An 18,444-nucleotide genomic window follows, 5' to 3' on the forward strand; every position below is an offset into this window, starting at 1 on the left:
CCAGGACAAAATCAAGAGAAGTGCCGCTCTTGGCCAACAGTCACATCAAATGAAAAGAGCCCTCCTAAAAGGGAATTTAACAAAACAAACTACAAAAAAGGTCCAAAGTGCCGGTAAAAACTAGGCAGACTCAAAGAGTCATAAGCCTAAGACCATTGATAAGAAACATAAGCGCACCAAACATGGGTGGCCTATCGTTGCAGGAAAGAGTAGTTGAAACCAGGTCTTCCATAGAAACTGGTGACAATACACCGGTAGGAGTCCAGGAAGAAAGTCGATTCAATTTTAAACATCTGTCAGAGATCACAAATGAAGACAACGAGATGGAAGACCTAACTAACCTATCTACATATACTATTACTGAGGGGGAAGAAAGTAGACTGGTCGGTAAACCACAGAGATCTGTAAACTCCACTAAGGATGATCTACAGGAAGACATTAGTGTGGTGGAGGAGAGCCCAAATGAAGATGGTGACCAAATTCAAGCCCCGGCCGCAGGCATTGAGAGGAGGAAAGTCAAAAGGAAAATCGGCAAAATAGAACGTTATCCTGCAACGTCTGAGAAAAAAAGATAGCAGTTGCCGTCCGTTACAGTGGAGGAAGTTGAAGACTTACCCACTACATTCTATCTGATAAAGAGGACAAGGAAAGTAAGAAATACACACCGCACCTTTCAAATGTTAGAGCAAAAAATTGACAATTTAAAAAGCCCTCAAACGGTCCTAGTGGGATCACATGATAATAGGGCCAGAAGGCTCCGGGCAGGGGACAAAGGAACGGTGGGGAAAAAGATAATACTGCTCACAGACTGCTCCTCCAAAGAATTTTGTTGATCAAAGACATTTGATACTAAATAGGGCGAACACACTGCGGATACTACTTTGCATACAGACTGTAAAAAGCCTAAAATCATGTGACTTTCACTTGATCGAGTTACCAGAGGAGGAAAGACTGGACAAAGTTGTGCTCTACGTTTCGATCCATGAGAACAAGAAAATTGTTCATTCGAGAGGGAAGGAGACTATTGCCCACAGGGTTTGCCTTATCCAATTATAATGATAGGGCAGAGAGCCCTAAAACGCATAGTGAAACCCCCAATGATACCTGCTGGAAAAAAGCAAATAAAAATAAGGCTAATCAAATAATGACTGAACCACAAAAAAACACCTATTTGTGGATATCAGAGAAATCTAAAATATTGAATCCATAAACACCAACAAAGTGAAACTAATTATCACATCATAGTTGACAATAATCAACCCTCAAAGTATAGATTCCAGGGCAGGGATGACACAAAGCTCGACCCTCAAAGTATAGGTTCCAGTGCAGGGATGACACAAGGAGGGGCACTAAAGATGTCTCTTGGGACTGGTTTGCTAGGGCGTTGGCTGTTGAGGACTCCCTAGCATAGCCTTCATATTCTTAGGCAGACACACAAGAGGAAGTCCTCTTTGAGGACATCTCATTAGTATCCTGGAACACGAGAGGCTTTGACCACCTCTTCGAAGAACATGACATTTTGTGTCTGCAAGAGACATGGCTGCGGAATAAAGCACTACTGGAGGGCTTTTCAGTTTACATAAATCTGGCAACTAGTGGTCCAAAGGATCGCCCAGCTGTGGGACCCCTGTTGGCATTAAAAAACAACTTAGGCCTAAGAGTTATCATGGTAAAATGCCCATCACCTTTGATTCAAGCCCTGTTAATCTCTAGAGGAGCAACTGAGGGTGGAAATTAGAGACTACTCCTCATTTTAAATCTATATTGGACCACCGCACCGTAGCTGCACAGGGCTTTGTAATATCTGTCTTCAATTTGGTAGAGGAGGCAATTGGGACATGGGCTAACTTGAATATCGTAATTTGTGGTGATTTAAATATCCATTGTTTTGATGAAAGAGCAAAGTTGATAACTGAAACCACTGGTACTTCAACCCCAAAAGAAACCAGGGGCCTGGACTGGAGGGTTGATATAGAGGACAGAAAAATTCACATGGTCAATGGCCAGATTGAAGGGGCTATCCCTGCTTCCTTTACTTGGATGAGAGAGAAAGAAAAAAAACCTTTGGACTATATATTCGCCTCAGAGAGTATGCATGCTAAACTGAGTAGTCTGCAAGTATGGATGACGACATCCAGCGATCATGGTACATTGTGTTTAAGAATCAGGTGATGGTCGAGGACGAATACAACTAAGGTGCAGGCCATCCTACTTGTCAACTGTGGGAGAAATAGGCTTAAAACTCTAAAGAATGTGCCAAAAGAGGGGCAGCAAGAGGACTCAAAAAGCAGCCCCTCCAAAGGGCAGCAAAATCTAATGGCATTTAAAGAAGTTGTCGGGGCAGGACCACCACCCCTTCTTCATGGGATATCATGCTTTCGACAGAGCTGTGACATCAAAGATGAAGAAAGAACTGAAAGAGCTCATAAGAGAGTGTCTAAATAAAGATCCACTAGACACAATCACTACAAAAAGGCTAAACCAGCGGTATACAAACTGGCTTAAAGGGCACGGGTGGCTAATATACCAACGGGACACTGAACTAATGTTGAGCATAGTCTCAGCAAAGAACACATCAGAAATGTGGTGAGTGTTCAACAATTTAATCTCCACGCAAGCATCTGTGACCACAAATGTGGTGTCGGCAGACGCTTCGATAACACACTTGAGTGCTCTTTTCACTTCGGACAAAGTGGCATCAACCAAGCAAGGAAAGAGGAAGGGACTTTGGCAATTCCCGATAGAGAAAGATGCTATAGAGAAATTCATTAAAGCTGCAAGTACCTCAAGGGTTGCCGGCTCGGACGGAATCTCAAACTGTACCTTAAAAAATGACCCTGTAAAATGGTCAAACATTATGTACACTATGTTTGGTGAGATCAAAAGAAGACGGCGGATTCCTGACTCTTCATGCTCTTCCATCATAGTACCAATATTCAAGAAGGGTGATAGGTCGGATCCTGGAAACTACAGGCCTATTGCCCTCTTGGATGTTATCAGCAAGATATTCTGAGCCTTAATATTGAAGGCTCACACAGCTTGGAGCAAGAAGACAGGTCATTACGACAAATGGCAGGCTGGTTTCGTGAAAGGAATTGGGACATCCTTAAACCTTTTCCTAATTAACTTGATCAAATCAAAAACAAAACAGAAAGCGAGTGGAAAGATCTATCTCACGTCAATTGAACTGGCCTGTGCATTTAAAACCATTGAGAGACCAAAACTTTGTGAAAAACGAAAAGGCTCGGACTGTCTTGTGGACATACAAGAAGCATTGATCTCCCTCCATTCAAACACCACTTACTTTGCAGGTCAGACTTGATAAAACAGGATCCTGTCAGAGCCCTTTAAGACATCGAAAGGGCTAAAACAGGGATGCACCCTAGCACCTGCAATGTTCAACTTATTCATTTCTGACATCGAAAGTGCCTTCAAGGATGTCAGATGCTTCCCCTCATGGACAGCAGGAGAACCTTTGAGTCGTCTGCTGTTTGCAGATGACTTGATACTCTTAGACCAAACCCAGGTGGTGTTGCAAAGGCAATTGAATATACTACAGAGTTATGTGGAAGACAATGGTTTAAAGATCAATGTAACAAAATCAAGAATCCTGACCCTCGGTGGGAGAACCCGGACAAAAGACCTCGCGAAGATCATCATGGTTCCTAATGGGTGAAAAGATCAACGAGGTATTGACCATTACTTATCTTAGAATGTATATCAACAACAGTACAGCAGATGCCAACAGGGAGGTCGCTCTAAGAAATACGACTTGAAATCTGGCTTCAGAGTCTTGCCTCACATTATCGAAACGATGCAAGTTCTCTGTAACACCGGTGATAGAATTCTACAGACTCAAAGTAGCACCGATACTTAAATATGGAGCGGAGGCTTCATTTACAAGTCCTGCCTCGGGTTGCCCCAAAATAGAGGGCATATTTTGGAGAAGGGTCCTTTCCTTGCCTCCGGGGCTCCCCATCCAGATAATAAGAGAAGAGCTGGGTCTCACTTCCTTATAGGCAGTCACCATATGGAAAACTCTATCTTTTTTATCGCAAATGCCTGTTGGGGGTACCAGAAGGGGTCTTCAAAGTTCTGAATAATGCGCTTCAGAAGAACACAGAGGCCTTGATAGTGGCTTGGAAAACGATCAGTGTAGTGATACTGCAGGACCTGAATACTTCTGAAGGATCACTAAAAATGACTCCACTAAAGGTCAAACACAAGCTTTTAGACCTTGACTGGATAGACACATGTGAAAATAGAAGTAAAAAGCAACCATATGGTCATTCTGGCCTGGAGTGTAGATCCAGAGGAAAAGTGCCAAAATACCTGGGAAAATTTCCAAGTTGTGTACACAGATGTCATTTTATGAGATTTTGAATGAATTTGATGCCAGCAAGAGAAGTCACTAAAGTAAGGAAAAATAATAATCGAGAAATTTCGAATGCTGATTGTGTAAAGGCAATATAGAAACTCTGTTCCACCTGTCCCTAATATGTCCGGCACTACGTCCACTAAGAACTAGGTGGATGGGGAGATTCCTAACACAATTTACCACGCTGTCAGTGGAGGAATGGTGGGGCCTCTTGCTTAGAGGAGAGCAAGTCTCCATAACACCTGCACTGTTGTCATACTTTAAGGACATTTTTATCTTGCTGGACAAAGTGACAGACCCCTAAATGGGGAAAGAGGGCCCTAACCCAAACATTGCTTTCAACATGGGCAAGTGGAGGGAGGATTGACCCCCTGTTAAGAAGTGACAAAAAATGTGTTTTAAGTTTTGTTCCTTTTTTTTTCTCTTCCTTACCCTTGATTTAACTGTAATTGCTAAGTGTTTTGAATTTTATTCATAGTGCTGTAAGGTTTCATTTTTAAACCAAGTGCAAAAAAAAAAAGATTGATTATTTGATTATTGCCTTGAACCCTAGAATGATTATAGTGTTCAAGGCAATGGGAGCGGGACATTGCAGGAGGTGAAATCACAGATAATTCATACAGCGTGCAGAACCATTTTTTGCATGTCCCCGGTGTTCTTACCCCACACAATTGAAAGGCCATTGAACATCACAAACTTAAAGGAGTTCACCTTCTAATCTCTAAACATATCATGGGCTACCTTTTTGTGGGTGCTGCCTGTGGCACTTGAAAGACTGATTAACTCCAACCCACCAGCTCCATATCTCCTCCAGATACACAGAGCCCTGCTGCAGGGCATTGAATGGAAATGGAGAGGGAATAAGGGCAGGATAGTGAGGGAGAAAAGTAGAGAAGGGGCAGGTAAAATGAACACTGATGTGGCAGGAGAGTGGATCCTGAAGGAGGGCAGAAGCACGAGGGAGAGATTGTGAGTGAGGGAAGGCAGGAGATGAAGTGATTGAATGAGCCAGGTGAGGGTAAAAGGGTGAACAGAGAATGAACAAGAGGAGGAGAATGGGGCAATAGTTAATAAGGCACAAGAGTGAGGGGAAATGCATGGTGAAGAGGATAAAGGGAGGACACATAGAGCATGGGATTCAGGAGTGTAAAGATAATGGGGAATAATGGAGGTCTAAAGAGTCATGGAGAAATGAAGAGTGGTGGAGGGCAGGAGATCATTGGAGAAGGGAGGCAAGTGAGTGAGGAATGGGCAACGGAGGGATAGTAAGTAAAGGCTACTGGTATGATGTGTGTAAACGAGGGAGGGAATAATTGAGTGAAGGAAGGAAGGCGAGTATGCAAATAACAGCAAAATGAGGAAGAGAGTGGTATCTTCATAAGAAAACAGTTTGCAAGAAATGAAGAAAGAAAAGGCGGAAGGAGGATTAAGGGAATGAGGCAAGAACAGCGGATGACACAGTGTTCTAAAAGAGCAGGAAAGAGTGGGATACTAGAGAAGAAATTGCTAGTAAGGAAAAAAGGAGGTCAAAAAGACTGCTATATGGGAGAAAATGGAAGCAGGAGGGAAAGGAGTAAAAGGGGATATTAGTGATGCAAGGTGGGAAGGTACTTTCCACAGCTGGCCACCTATATGCAGTCACAGCTGCAATAGCTAAATGTACAGGTTAACAATTAAAATGCAGCCACTTAGAAAATAATGTATGCTCCACCAGCACCCCCAGTTTCAGCTTTGGGTCAGCCTAATTTAAATAAACCGATTAGAAGTTGATGATCCAGAGCAAGGGGTGTCTGGTTAAGGACTGTTGTCCCTTCAGAGGGCTTTTTTTCCCCATTCAGATGTGACATTGGTACGATTGGTGGGTGATGATAAATAGGAGGTTAGTATAATGCTGCATGTTGTATAAAATAATGGCTCAAGGAGATTACCTTATATTGAATTCTCCTTCACTGTGAATACCTTTTCATAAAAAAAAAACAAATGATATTGTTTTTAGGTCCACATTCCATTGCAGGCTGCTACAGCAATTGTGCATTCAAGGTAGTGAAACTAATGCTATACATGTCTTTATGCTTGTCCTATTTCTATAACAATGTATGTGATGTCAGGTTGGTGCCGTATGTGATTTGTGTACTTTTCAAGGAATTGATAGAAAAATTAGTTATTTTGTTTTTGGAAACCCAAACCTAAATATTTGTGTGACCTATCACTGGGAAGATATGTAGTCAAGTGCTTAAATCATAGCCTGGGTCCAAATACTGATTTTACCCCTTTAACAAAATGTGTGATCCTGGGAAATCACTTAATCTCACTATGATTGATCTGCTGACTTTGGGTGTCGTGAGAAGTGCTTTAGTTTGCAGTTATTGCTATGAAGAAAAACTCTCATGGTTTACTAAACTAAACTATTGAGTTGCATATTTATAACAGTGAATATTAATATATTGCACAGTATATTATTCTCTTGGCTTACACCTGAAAACTTATTTAAATTCTTTACCAAAGGTATCCTAGAGTACTGAAGATTGGTGTTACTGCTTGTAATGTTATTTACTGTGATGTTGCTACTGATCATGTCAATCCATATGTGCAAATTAGGGTTCTGCATATCTTTTGTTGGGCAGGTCTGGAATACAAATTAGAAAATATCAATGCCTTGCATGGCTAACAGCTACACAGTGTTGGAAATTTGTTGTGCTGTGTATGTGTTCAAGAGCCTCATGGCGGGGGCACCCATGCAGCTGCCCCTATTTTGGCTGTCTTTTTACACAGCAACATATTACTTGCATGGCATTATATGTGCACTTTGCATTGTGTGCATGTTCCAGGCTGCCCTTTTCTGACTGCTGTCATCTTAATTCAGTGGTATTCAAACCTTTTTATACTGAGCCTCACCCCAACTAGTAAAAAATGTTTCTGAGCCCCACTACCTAGGCGTTGGTCCTTCCCCTAGGGGGCTAAAGGATTTCTGGGGGCAAGGGGCCCACTCTTTAAAATATAAGCAGAGGTTCTACTGCTTATATTTTCTATTAAAAATGTGCACCTTAATCCTTTTTTTATATTAAAAACACTCATCTTAATCTTATTTTAAAGAGTCTGCCCCACACACATCCTCCAGGCTGCCTAAATTGAAGACATATTGTCTTCAGGAAGTGTTTACACTTATTTGCCTTTTACTCTGGTTTCATCAGTTTTAGCACCTTGCTGGCAGAGCAATGAAAAACTTTTCAGTGGCAGTTGAGTGTTTCAGATCACCTCTGGGTGCCTGCCTTGTGAGATTAAAGGACATGCCTTTGTATCCATTCTTATTTGAGCAACCAAAGGGCGCCACCCCTCCTAACTGTATGCAAGCAGGGGCCCAATCATATTGAAATGGGCCCCCACGAGCTTTGACAAATGTTTAGCCGGGCCCTGTGAGCGAGCGCTAAAGCTGCTCTTTGTTATTCCAATGTGTCTGACTGGCAGCAGGGTGGGAGGAGGTTGTGTGTGTTGTGGCTGGTGTGATGAGACGGGAAGGTGTCAGACCAGGAAATGGCAGGGCCTGGTCGGGTTCTGTGTGTCATCCGAGTGCTAACTCTGCCTCTGGTCCCCAGATTCTGCAACTCCCTGCCCTGGGAGCTCCCAAAATGTATTTTCCGAAAGCCTTAATAACATATTTGTACAAATAATTGCCCTCAGGAGCTGTCTGAATTTCACATGTTAATGATGTGTCGATGTACGTAGGTTTCCTCTTGGTTCTTCCATCTGGACCCAGATGCAGTTTAGTCTGTCTGGTGCGCTATACAAATCACTCAAGTCAAATCAAATGCTTATAGAGGGGCCTCATTTCTCCTTTTCTTCTTTTTCCACACCACCATGGTAATTCGAATTCATTTTAGTAGGCGCATTCTACTTTGATGGCATTACTTGAGATTTCAGGTTGGCAGTAAGGTGACATATTGGCGCATGAAGAAGTAAAAATCTGCCTCACTATATGCCTCGTTTTATTTTGCATCAAAAGAACATGCTATGAGAAATGTATGAGAAAAAGCTGTATGTGTATTAAACTCATCATATAAAGAACACTGGAGGGGATGTTAGTGGGTTATCATTCTAGGTGTGTGTTTTGCCTGGAAGGGGTCCCCAAATTGATCAGTTGAAACCCCAGTAGTCTGAGGATCTACTTAGCCGCTGGTGTGTGTGTGTGTGTGGAGCGGTGATAGGGGTAGACGTGTGAGCAGTGGTGTTTCTCCGCTAGCGTGGTGTTTTTGTAAGTGCAATCATTAATTGTGCAAGCAGTGCAAGATGGAGTGCGAAGAAGATGCATGTCATTTAGCGGGTCATTTAGCGGTGGAGGGTGAATGATTAAGTGAAAGGGAACCATTAGGTTCAAGATTGTTTGCATGGTGTGGCAGGAGTGATATGTGATACACCGTGTTCTCGCCTAGTTAGGGAAGGGCATTTAAGTATGAAATATGATTTAATGTATACTTCCGTCTCTGTGAGCCTTTTGTGACAGCAATGGACACACCAATAACACATAAATATATGCAATTTAAATATTAAGTAAAACAGAAATTCTAAAAGCATTAACTTATGATTGGTCATTTATAATACCAGAGGTTATTAAGCGCGAACCTGGAATAGAACCTGTGTTGTACCGCGCTGTCTTGTTTCTAAGGTGATATGATATGGCATTTGTAACGCGCCTATACACAAGTGTTTCAAGGCGTGAGCGCGCTGCACCTGAGCTGTCCTGCCGAGAGACTCCACTATCTCAAAAGGATATATAAAACCTGCTATAAAGAGAAGATAGGTTGAACATGTCTGTGCTTTGTACAATAGCCTCACTGACACTATAACTATGCAGTCATTAACTTTAAAAAATTGCAGCTGAAATCAGCGAAAGTGATGTATTTTCAAACTGATTTTAAAGTCAATTCCGTGGTCTCGGGAGTATAGCTCAAGGGCAACGTGCTCGCCTTGGAAGCAAGACGACACGGAGCAACACAGGTAAAATCCCCGGGTCCGCACTTAGAAACCTTTGGGTATTAAGCGCGTTATTAATAACCTATCATATCATCGGAATCCTAATCGTCCAAGCTGCAAATAAAAAGTTCTACTTGCCTAGTGTCACAGTTCTACTTAGCTGTGTATTAAGGACACCTAGCAAAAACAATATGGGGTCATTTACTGTCTGAATTCCTTAAGCTCTCAACCTGTGGCGAATCCTGATACTTCTCAGTCTCTTGAACAAGGGACGAATGAACAAATTGGCCCTTATTAGGAACCCAGCGTTAACCTGGTCCAGACCAGCCGTTAAGGTCGGGAGCCGCGAAGGGAGCTCGTAGTAAGGCGTTAAGGGTTTAACGGCGCCGACACCTTTTATGGCGCCGTTAACCCCTTAACGCCAGGGTCCTAATGAGGGCCATTGTGTACCTTTTCAACCATATTTAAGTGCCAACTGCATACGTTGGTAGTGCACATGTTTTATTCAATTTTGTTATCTAGTGTAGTATATAGTATGAAATGTGACACAGAGGTCCAATAGAAGTTGTCACCCTGTTTTTGTTTTTTAGGATGTCCCATAAAGAGCATAGTGTAGTTTCTGTTCCTCTTACTGATTTGAATCCGTGTTGTGGCTCATGGACGAGGCTGATGCTTGCCACATGTTCCCACAGCTGTTGGTAAATGAGCTTCTCAAGGATTTTACAGGGAATGATGTGTTGGAGTCTGTTGGGGGGGACATGGAATCTGAAGAAAAGGTGCCCCAGCCAAATGAATGGGGACAAAATGGTGTGCCATGAAAGTTGGGGGGGACAAACACCCCCGTCCCCCCTAAAATTACGGCCATGGTTGGAGATTAGCCAGTAGTTTGGTGGGTTGTTGGAAGCTGCTGTGGGTTTTTGAGGAGAGTATTGATGACATATGTTTTGTAGGTACGAGGGATGATGCCTTGCTCGATGGAAGTCTTGAGGAGGGCTTGGATGTAGCATGCTAGGCTATGTGGCTACATTATTGCTTTGTAGATATGGGAGGAGCTTCCATCAAGTCTATTGCTAGCATTGACTGTTGCTAAAAAGCCCTGAATCACGAAAAGGTGATTAGATTGCTTGCTCTGTGCTGTTTACATTGCTGGGATCAGTGGTATTGGTACTTTCCTTTCAGGATGGCCTTGGATTTGTCAAATGTTCTTGCTAATCTGTACTGCAAAAGAGTTGCAGAGCTCTTGAGATGGCTGGGTTACAGGCTGAAGTGTTTTTAAATCTTTGGATCATTTTGAACATTTCCTTATGGCTTTTTTACGCCATCTTTGTTTGTTATGCATAATGAGCTTTATTTTGGGTAACCATTTCTACTCTGTCCATCTGGAACTGTTGGCGATAAGCCAATTTGCCTTTTGTAGATATGTTTCCTTGCAAACTTTGAAACTCAGTTTTTCTATTTTGATGTGGACCATAGCAAGTTTACTCTCATTCAAGGGCCTAATTGACATTTCAGGGTTAACTTTAATCAATGTTGATCTTCGCTGAGTAAAAGAAATGGGGATCATGAGATGGTGTTGCAATTCACATTGCTAGGAAAACCCATCTAACGTATTTCCAGCTTCGTGGGGAAGCCCTTTAACTATTTACTTGAAGTGTAGGTGCCAAGGTTTGCAGAGAGTGATTTTGTAGTTGTGTTGTAGCTGAACTGTCCTCCTTTTCCAGTTAGAGCTAGCTGACCCCCCATTTGTAGAGGTGTGGGCTGACTCCCAAAAAGGTAGTGACCACATCTGCAAGGTTATCCGCCAACTATATCTATTATATGAGGGTGGTCTGCAGATGAGAAGCTCAGCGTGGACATGTATGTGGTGCAGCATCGCAGGAGAAGTGATTCATAGCCTGGGATGTTATCACAGAGATGTCAATGCCTGTAGAGTCTTTGTTTACATGCCTCCTCCTCTCTTGGTTGTCCTGTTGGTTATTTTAATCTTGTAGCCTGTCAGGGATGGCTTTGTGTATAGGTGCAGACTAATCCTCTGTTAGCCAGGTCTCTGTAATGAACTCTTTTGTCCTCACATAGAGGTTGTAGAAGATGTATGAGGAATGTACAAACCAACATCAATGTGAAGGCATCTTGTTCTGAAATGTTCGCATATTTCCCCATTGTTGTCTGGTTTGGCCTAGGTGTTCCTTCCTTGAGGTTAATGGGGTAGGAGATAGATCTGGCCTACTTGGGGCTCAGTAAAGCTTTTTGATATTGGTTGATTTGATTGAGTTATTGCATTGAGCAGAACCACAAATCGAAGTGCTGCTAGTTTAAGCAAGTAGAGGACTAATTGGGGCGCCTTGGCTGCCAATTCAACAGAGGTTTCAACCACTTTCCTAAAAGTCATGGAGTCACCAATTTGGTAGTTTTCAACTGAAATGAGTTCCATATTCTTGGAGCCTGAACTGCACACTGTTTCTTACCCTTGGCTTTAAATATGTCCAGTGGTACTAGTAACAGGCCTTTTCCCGTTTACCTAACTACTGTGTCAGGTTGATAAGCATACACTTTGCCGCACAGAAGACTCATGAACAAGCTCAGCAGCCTTTGGATGCTAGCTAGGATGGTTACATTGTTTGACAGCTTGGTGAGGGGCAGTGGGCAACATTGCTGGTAAATGGAGCTCCAGCTAAGGCATGGTGTTAACATGGGAAATGGTATCAGTTAATAATGTCCCCATACATAATGTCCCCATACATAATGTCACAGGGAAAAGTCATGGGTGAAATAATATATGGTGATATTATTTATGGTATGTATGATATGTATGGGGACGGGTTGCAGGTATGTCCCCTGCTCCCATTAAAAAATAATTTTAAAAAACGGGTTGTTCAATGTAATAATGTCTCCACAAGAAACTGCAAATTTTTTGTCAGGGGACATTTTTGCAGTGACTTTATTACATGGAACCTGTGAAATGAGCCATACATTTGGAATCCTTTTGGAGTGTACGTTAATTATAGGAGCAGGGTCATGACAGGATGCTGGTGGTACCTCAGGAAACACGTGAGTAAATATCTCTTTGCAGGAAGGCGAGGTGGCTAAGGAATGTCTCATGGGTAAATGAACCTTAATCATTTCTGTTGTGAAGGCTGGCTTTAGTATTTCTTTGGGCGGTGCTCCAACTTGTGTTTAATGTGCCTAAATTAATTTTGCAGTGTAGTTTCCCCTGCAGTGATAGTGGCCTGGGTGAGCTACACATCCATCAATGCTGCAGTGAAGATACTATTTCAATATCACACGTATCAACAATGCAGTGCCGTCCTCCTTTCAGTATTGCAGTGACGTTTACCTAGGCTATGTGGGGTGCACTTGGCTCAATAATGCGGAGCGGATCACTCTTCATCAATACATTGATGGTGCCCTGCCTTCAGTAGGGTGACCTTATTTTAGTCCAGCAGTGTTCGCCATCATTCTGTAGTACAAGTGCTGTTCTGCCCTGCAAAGGGTGCATGTATTTAAAGTAGTGCTCATCTGTAGTATTCCAGGTTTGGTATCCCCTGTTAGGTGCACTTATTTCTTCTCCGCTGTGAATGACATCTTCCAATAATGTAGTTCGAGTGTCCTGTCACGTGACAGGTGTCTTCATTTCGGCTCCGCTTTGAGTGTGGCCTTTGAATCTTGTGGTTGTTGCGTTCCCGCCCTGTGGACAGTCTGCGGTTGTCCTGCTCTGAAGGATACCTTACATTATTTTGGTGGTGGAACCCTGTCTTCTGTGAGACAAGCTTTCTTCTGCCCTGAAGTGAGGGTCGGGTTTAGGTATTTTACAGGTGGTTACCTGTCCTGTATGAGGAGGACACATGTCTTGTAATGCATACTGCTGCGTGTTGCCAGGCACTCGAGAGTTAACGAGTGCAGCCCCCGCCGTTGGGGAGGCGGAGTTATTGTATTGGGGAGCGGGAAGGAAGAACGGGGAGTTCTGGGTAAGGCGCGAAGGCGCCAGTTCCGATTAGAGAGTAGATGAATAAAGAAGTTGTTACATCCACTCCGTGTGCGCGTCCTCCTTACTGGCCCTTCTAAGAGGGTAACACTGGCGACGAGGTCTTCCAGTGCGCACCGCGGAGTCCTCCTCCTCCTTGGCAATCCGCCACACTCGTGCTTGGCAGGCCTACCGGCTCCTCCGCCGCAGGCACCTCCTCCTGCTCCTACGGTGGCCGCACACGTGCCGTCACCTTCCTCTTTCCGCTACATCGGGGACTTTACCACGTGCCCTCCGGCAACTGAAGTACGCCACGGCCTGACTAATCTCCTCCCGACGAGCTACCATCGCACATCGCCATGAGCAGAAGGGGCTCCACCTCGGGGTCCGGGCCCAGTTCACCTCAACTGCCCCGTGCGACGCAACCGATTCAACTACGCCTACCCCCACCTTTCACCATGACCCCGCAGTCCACGAAGGGGCCGCGATGGACTGACTGGATGGAGGATTTTCAACATTACGTACGGGGGTCCGGCGATGGCGAATCGCCCAACATCAGGGACATCTTCCTCAATCTGGTGGGGGGAGAGATTAAAACCGTTGTGAAAACGATTCCCGCTGCAGAACAAAACACTTTCAAGAACTTGATTAAGGCGCTAGACAAGCTCCTCATAATTGAAGTGAACCGTGACTATGAACGCTACCTATTCAACAAGTGCACCCAAATGCCGCAAGAGACGGTTGATGAGTTCATCACCCGCCTTCGGGTAAAAGGAGCGAACTGTCAATTTGACGCGTATTCACTGGAAGAAGCCATAAGACTGAGGGTCATCGAAGGGTGCCTGTCTCAGGCCCTCAAGAAACAGCTCCTGAAGAAACCTCTCACCATCCAAGAGGTGAGTGAACTAGCCCGCATTCACGAGAGGGTGGATGCCCAGGCCACGTCCATGTGCAATCCGGCCCACCCCAAAGTGGACACTGCTGAAACCGTTGCGGCGTTGCAGCCATCCCGCCCGGGAGATAGAGGCTCACACCCATACAGGACGCAGCCCACGCAACCTCCTCGTCTACAGCGGCAGTGCTATCGATGTGGGATGTCGTTCCCCCATGCCGGAGCGTGTCCAGCGCTGTCACAACGATGCTCGAATTGCGGGAGGGAGGGCCATTTCCAGTCCGTATGCCGTGAGGGCATACCATTCCCGCCGGTGAGATCCCTCACACAGGCCAGGATGCCTTTCCGTCCGCCGTTCCCACAATACCACCAGCCCAGATTCGGCCAACCAGGAGGAGGACAAAGGAGTTACATCAGAGCCATCGACGAGTATCAAACCCAAGGTTACCCGATGCAGCCTGAACTACCGGATCAGCCACAGGCTCTCACCGACGAATATGACCACCCCCCGATAGACTTCAGATATGGGACTGCCTACCATGACGTGCAAGAGGCGGCATACGATCCGCCATACGACATGTATGACCAAGACGAATTCGTCAACCTGATACAGGACACTGAAGAGGCCAGAGAGGCCCCCAAAATCCCTGTCAAGATGGGCAATCAACAGTTCCTTTTCATGATCGACTCAGGCGCCACCGTCAACATCATGGGTGAACAGGACTACGCCAAAATTCTGAACCCACCAGCACTGGAGGCCCCCCGTTCCAGAATTTTCCAGTGGGGTGCCGCAACGCCCCTACAGGCTGTGGGATGTTTTACACAACGCTTCCTCCTGAATGGCCGGCGAATCGACACGACTATCCACGTCATCCGGTCGCTCACCAAAAGTCGATGCCTCCTCAGTTACCACACGGCATCTCGCCTGGGACTAATCGAAATCCATGTGAGAGCGGGAGACGTCATTGCCGCAACCTCGGACAGCCTAAACCCGAGAGACTCAGTCGGCACTGTCACGTGCCATCAACCGCAAAATGTGATCACACAGGCCGACGTTGCGAGTGGTTTCCCGAAGCTGTGCAAAGGCCTGGGCAAGCTCAAGGCCCCCCCCATCCGGCTACACATCGACCCTTCGGTGACCCCCGTCCCGCAACACCCTCGGAGAGTTGGATTTCACCTACAGACGGCAGTGTCGGAGGCACTTCACCAACTGCTCTCCGACGGCATCATCGAACCAGCCACTGGGCCGACGCCGTGGGTGTCACCACTTGTGATCGTGCCCAAGGAAGGGGGCAATATACGTCTGTGCGTTGACATGAGGGTGGCAAACACCGCCATCCAACGGGAGAGACATCCAGGACCGTGCATTGAGGACATGATCGTCCAACTAAACAACGCCCAGATGTTGTCCAAGCTCGACCTCAATCAAGGCTACCATCAGCTGGAGCTGCATCCGGAGTCCAGACCCATCACCACATTCGCCACCCACGATGGCCTCTACAGATACCGGCGACTGAACTTTGGGATCTCGTCCGCCGCGGAAATTTTTCAGGAGGCCATCCGGCAGGTAATCAGACCCATCAAAGGAACCCTAAACTACAGCGACGATATCCTCGTGTTCGGATCGACGAAAGAGGCCCATGACCGAGCCCTCCTTGCCACGTGCACGGCACTCCAAGATGCGGGTCTCACCCTCAACATCTCCAAATGCAGATTCAGTAGATCAAAGCTGAAATTCTTCGGTCACATCTTCTCCCGCGAAGGGATGCTCCCGGACCCTGACAAGGTCGACACCATTACCAACCTGAGCGAGCCGCGGCAAGTAGCCGAAGTCCGGTCGTTCCTCGGCATGGCGGGGTATTGTGCCAGATACATACCCCACTACGCGTCCCTCACGGACCCACTACGCAAACTCCTGCAAAAGGAAGCAGCCTTCGAGTGGACCCCCGCGTGTCGTGCGGCATTCTCTGACATCAAGCGTGCCCTGGCGGAGGCACACCGATTGGCGTACTTCAACCCGTCATGGCACACCGAAATTGTCGTGGATGCTAGCCCGGTGGGCCTCGGCGCCATCCTGGCCCAGACCAGCGGGGAGGACATTCACCCACGACACGTGATCGCCTATGCGAGCAGGGCGCTGTCCGCCCCGGAACTTGCCTACTCCCAGGCGGAAAAGGAGAGTTTGGCAGCTGTCTGGGCCTGCGAACATTTCCACAATTTTGTCATTGGCAAAAAGTTTACGCTCATCACTGATCACCAGGCCCTGTTGTCCGTGTTTGGAAACCCTCACACCAAGATGCCCCCCAGGATCGAGAGGTGGGGCATCCGCCTGCAAGAATACAACTATGACATAGTACACCGCCCCGGGGGCGACCTCAACCCCGCTGACTACTTATCACGACACCCTGTCGGGGCGCCAGTGACCCGGGAGGGTGATGTCGCCTACGTACAGTTCATCTCCACCAACTCACTGCCACCCGCGATGTCCCTCGAGAGAGTTGCAGCCGCATCGGCGGCCGACCCGACCATGGCCCTCGCCATCAGCCTCACCTCCGCCAACAAGTGGCACGACCACCGCAGAGCGATGCTGGCGCACCCGGGGGTGTGCAAACAGGAAATTGAGCGGCTGGCCAGGATACACAGGGAGCTGGCTGTGAAGGACAACGACATCCTCCTCAGAGGGTGCAAGATCGTCATCCCCGCCACGCTACGGAACGAGGTCGTGCACATAGCACACGAGGGCCACAGGGGCGCGGACAACACAAAGAAACAGCTGAGGTGCCATGTCTGGTTCCCCTTCCTGGACACGGCAGTAGAAGAATGGGTGAGAAACTGCCATGCATGTCAGTGCACTGCCCCTCCAGAACACCCTCCCCCGCTACAATATACACAGATTCCAGAACGCCCGTGGGAGCGCGTGGCAATGGATTTTTACGGGCCGACGGAAGTTGGCGATTACCTCCTGCTTCTCATAGACGAGCACTCAAGGTTCCCGATAGTCAAATGCGTCACCACCACTGCATTCCCACAGGTAGCGGCGGTGATAGAAGAGGCATTCAGCGAGTGGGGGATCCCGAAGATGGTCAAATCTGACAATGGACCGCCATTCTGTGGCCACGAATTCAGGACACTAGCAGAACACCTAGGGTTTAAACACATGAAGGTGACCCCTCGCCACCCACAAGCAAATGGCATGGCCGAACGCTTCATGGCATCCATCAAAAAAACACGACAAAGAGCCATGCTGGAGGCAGTCGATCCTCACCAGGCGTTGTGCCGACTCCTAAGGGATTATAGAAACACCCCACACGAAGCCACGAACAAGACGCCTGCTGAACTAATGCTTCGATACAAGGTGAGAACCCGCATACCCCACAATTTGTCACCTGAAGAACCGCTTGACATGGAGGTGCTCCAAAAGGATGCAGAGGCAAAAGAAAAAGCGAGATGGGACACTGACGCACGCCGCCATGCGACGTTGCCAGACTTCCACATAGGGGACGAAGTGCTCGTACAACAACCAACCCTCAGGAAGACAGATCTGCGGTTTGCCCCAAGCCCCATGAGGGTAACCGCAGTCAATGGCACTATGGTGACAGCGGAGGACCAACATCGAGCTGTCACCAGGAACTGTCAACATTTCAAACACTACAACAGGCGAGAGGGATTAGGAGTGCCCCAAAGGTCTGTCTCTCCAGAACCTCGAGAGCCGCGGGATGATCCGTGGATTCCCCCGGGAAGAGACCCGGACGGGCTGAGTCAGGAAGAAGGTGCCCCGGAAACCCCGGGACCAAGCGCCCTTGACGAGAGGCCTCGGAGAGTCGCCAAGAAGCCGGTGAGACTAGTTGAAGAGTGTTGACTCTGATGTTTGGACATATTGTTCGGGGGTGGTGTTGCCAGGCACTCGAGAGTTAACGAGTGCAGCCCCCGCCGTTGGGGAGGCGGAGTTATTGTATTGGGGAGCGGGAAGGAAGAACGGGGAGTTCTGGGTAAGGCGCGAAGGCGCCAGTTCCGATTAGAGAGTAGATGAATAAAGAAGTTGTTACATCCACTCCGTGTGCGCGTCCTCCTTACTGGCCCTTCTAAGAGGGTAACACTGCGATGTTGTCCTGTCCTGTGATGTGCGCACTTGCTTTAGTCATGTTGCACATTACAGGTTTGCCGTGGCGGTGTCCTGTTCTGGGCGGGGCTCACTTGTCTCTGTCATTCCGTGAGAGTCGCCTGTCAGTATAGCATTGATAGTGT

This window comes from Ambystoma mexicanum, chromosome 7q (assembly GCF_040938575.1).
Source record: "Ambystoma mexicanum isolate Mex_15411 chromosome 7q, UKY_AmexF1_1, whole genome shotgun sequence".
NCBI classification, from domain to species: domain Eukaryota; kingdom Metazoa; phylum Chordata; class Amphibia; order Caudata; family Ambystomatidae; genus Ambystoma; species Ambystoma mexicanum.